Consider the following 3,955-nt stretch of genomic DNA (forward strand, 5'->3'; position numbering starts at 1 on the left):
GGACAGAGCGGAGTTTAGGGCTGTTGTACATAGGGTCGCTATGAGTCGCAGGTGACTCGACGGCACATAACAACAACAACAACAACATATATATCTTCTTTTGACAATCTTTGGGCTATAGTCTATGAAGATACACTTTTCCAGCATACAACTTACAGACATTGGTTTTTCTTCTTTTATCTTCTGTTAGTCACTGTCCAACTCTCAGATGCACAGCAAGTAATTGAAAAGACCATGGTTTGGTGCACCTTAGTCTTTCAACTGACATCCTTGCTCTTTAGCACTTTGGAGATATCCCTGACTGCAGACTTTCCCAGTGCAACATGTCTTTTGATTTTCTGATTTCTATTACCAAGTTTGTTGATTGTGGATCTACGTAAGATGAAGTCAATGGCAATTTCTAGCTTTTCTCCATCTATCACGATGTTGCCTGTTGGTCCCATGGTGAGGACTTTTGTGCTTTTTTGTAGTCTATAGCTCAGGTAAAGCTTTATTAAACAGTGAGCACTTTTAACAGTGCAGGAATACAGTTATGAAAAACATACATTCAGAAGATCTGCTGTTCAAATAATATTTTTTTTTAAATCAGGTAGAGGTATATGGTAAAATTCACTGAACTGTCAATCCAAAATTGTACTGTCATCAACATATACAACTGGATACACAGTCCTTCATATACCTGATGCTGGACAATGTGTATTTTTTTCCATTCAAATATTCATTTACTTCTCCATGGTCATATGTAATACCCACCACATCTCCTGCCTGTGGAAGGTTATTTGCTGGCAGCCTGTTTTTCTTCTCGTTCCTCCATCATTTCTCCGCATCAGACTGCATATCTCAGATCAGAGGAATCTGATTCAAGTTCACTTTCTGGTTGCAACTCCAGTGCCCCAGATTTCTGTGGACTGGATCTCAAATTCAAAGTAGCTTTTGTTTTGAAGTAAAGGTGCACTGACAAGCAACCTCCTTTCCACATGTTCTTCTTCCATTTTTTACAATTACAGCATCTGTTCCTGGTCAGTCTTCCCGGAGATTTTCAGAGTCAAAAGGCTCTTTACTCTCCAGTGACAACCAAGCCCAGTCAACTCACTTTTCAGACAGCAGAAGCCGAAGTTTGGGAAGCTAATTCTTCAGGAGCAATTCTGCTCCTCAGCAGAAAATCACACTTCTCTCAAAATGGAGTTTTAGGCATGTGTGGAGTAATGGCCATTTGGAAGAGTTTCATTTTGTCCTTAAGATCATTCTGGGCGCTGTGGGTGAGAGCAGGACTGTGCAACCTGCATATTATGTATAATGGATTTTTGTTTTCTTGGTGTTAAGAAGTGATCATTGTTGGAAACTGTAGTCCTTGAGCTTGTTATTTTTACTTCAATTGAATTTTTTAAATGTTATTTCATTATTTTTTTGTGCGTGTACAGTCAAATTGGATCTGACTGGTACAGGAGGAGATTGCCCCTCCTTCTCCAGCAGAGCATCTGGTGGATTTGAACCGCATACCTCTGGGCTTGCAGTGCAGCTTCTTGCCACTAGACCACCAGAGCTCCAGCGAAAATTTTTTTTAATTGTCATTTTAGTGAAAGTTTACAGAAAGTTTGTTTCTATAACAATGGCTTCTTGCAGTGTTTGTCCTTTTGTGACTGAGATAATTCACTCTGCATAATGTCTTCCAGACTCATCTATGTTGTATAGTGTTTTACAAGTTCATTTATTTGGGTTGGTTTTTGTAAAACAACAACAATAGAATTATTCATGTTGCAGACGAAGGGTAAAGTATTTTTATAATTATTAATAATGAGACAGACTACCATGAATGAGATAAAACAGGGAGCATAAAAAAACAGGGGGTCAGCAATTCCTATGACTGAAGGCCTCAAGCCATGCCTCTCTGAATATTTATTGAGAATTGTAAGGAAGGTAAACAAAGGAAAATCACAAGGGAGTAGAAAATGAAAACAAGGGGTCCTGGGGGAAGTCTTTTGCAGATAAGGCCAAGTTCCTCTCTATTGTTTATGCCTATCTCAGGAGGGAGGGATTCAGTAAATACAAACTAAGAACAATGTTGACTCTTAAGGAACGTCTTAGTGCCTCAGAGTGAACTCCAGCTTGTATTACACCTCCCTTATATCCTGATATAGCATTTGGTTTATTATTAATATTAAATTTTATGTTCGGCTTCCCACACATTCATCCATTGTTGCACAATTTTCTCCCTTAAGGTCATTGTTTTTCGGTGCTGTGTAATATTCCATTGTGTGAATGTATCACTGTTTTTCTATTCATTCATTGGCTGATGGACACCTGGGCTGCTTCCATCTCCTCACTGTTGTGAATAATGCACATTTGGGTGTGTATGCATCAGTTGGGGTCATAGCTCTGGCTTCTTTATGAGAATATTCCTAGTAGTTGCTGGGTCAAATGGTATTTCTATTTCCAACTTTTGGAGGAAGCGCCAGGCAGCCTTCCATAGTGGTTGTGCCATTTTACATTCCCACCAGCAATGTACGAGAGTTCCAGTCTCTCCATAACCTTGGCAGCATTTGTTGTTTGCTGTCCTGTTGGATTTGGAAATGTTCAAAATCTCTAGTTATCAGAGAAATACAAATCCAAACAACATGAGACATCATCTCACCCCAGCAACAACGGTCCTTGATCTTGTGTTGTGTTTCAAGCCCTCCTCATTTCCAGCAAACAAGGCTGTGTCACCTGCATAACACAGGTTGGGGATGAGTCTTTCTCTGATCTTGATGCCACCGTCTTCATAAAGTCCAGCTTCTCAAATGTTTTGTTCATCATAGAGATTAAACAAGTATGGAGTTCTGACTAGCAAGTCAAAAAAGTGTTTGCAAGAGGAAGAAACTCCCAAAGATTCTCACTCATACCCCATGATACTGGCATTGCCATGGAAACAGGACCAGGACAACACTGACGCATAACCGTTTACTCTAACCCCCAGCTTCTGGGCTGACCTGGAGCCTCTGCTGCTGAAAACAGAAAATTCTTGAAAAGACCCCAGGGCAGGAGGCAAAGCAGTCTTGAGTTCTTAGAACACGAAAACCAAACCTACCTCCTCCGATGAGTCAATTCCGACCGAGCGAGCCTGGGGGACAGGCCTGATAGGGTTTCCAAGGCTGCACAAAGTTACGAATTCCTTTCTTCTGCAGAGTGGCCGGTGGGTTCAAAGCACTGACCTGTGGATTAGCAATAGAATGCTTTAATCTCTGCGCCACCAGGGTGCATTCTCAACTGTTTGCTGTTGGACCTGAAGGTGACTCTGGGAAAACTGGCTCCTTAAGGGCTGATGATTCCAAAGGCCACCAGTGGACAAATGTTCTTGGTGGTCACCCCAACTCCATGCAACCTCAAATCTGAATTGCATGACAATGAAAAGACTTTCTCAGTACTCTCACTAATACTAACCAGGTAGATTGCTTGAGTACTCTCAAACAACTATATACTTCTTAATTATTGATTTTAGAGGAGAACTGTGGTGTATTGTTGTGTGCTGTTGAGTTGGAAATGACCCACAGGTGACCCTCCTGTGGGTTTTCAGAGGCAGTTAATCGCAATCTAAAGTCTCTGTAAACGTTCATTAAAATTAATTTTAAAAAAGGAGTCCAGAATTAAGGTTGCATAGTGGAGTGTACTCGGGGCGGTGGGAGGGGCACGGGCTGGGGTGGGGGGGTGGATTGTATACCAAAGAAGGAATTTTTCTTTTGCTTTTCAAAGAGAGGAGCGAACTGGGGTGGGGTCGGGGGTAGGGAGGGCTGGGCAGGGAGAAAAGTGTAACAATGAATGAAATAATTCATTTTGGAAATCCAAAATCTCTGTAAATGTTCATTAAAATTAAGAAAAGGGAAGGGAAGGGAAAGGGGAAGGAGAAGGGGAAGGGAAAGAGAAAGGGAAGGGGAAGGGGAAAGGGAAGGGAAGGGGAAAGGGAGGGGAAGGGGAAGGG

At 41.6% G+C, this 3,955-nt stretch overlaps 1 pseudogene; it reads right to left on the reverse strand.

Moving 5' to 3' along the window:
* Positions 1–547: 547 nt before the first annotated feature.
* The window catches only part of LOC102850791, a 6,037-nt pseudogene continuing 2,629 nt past the window's right edge, over positions 548–3,955 (reverse strand).

This window comes from Elephantulus edwardii, unplaced genomic scaffold, assembly GCF_000299155.1.
Source record: "Elephantulus edwardii isolate Elephantulus edwardi_28Jun2011 unplaced genomic scaffold, EleEdw1.0 scaffold00185, whole genome shotgun sequence".
Lineage (NCBI taxonomy): Eukaryota > Metazoa > Chordata > Mammalia > Macroscelidea > Macroscelididae > Elephantulus > Elephantulus edwardii.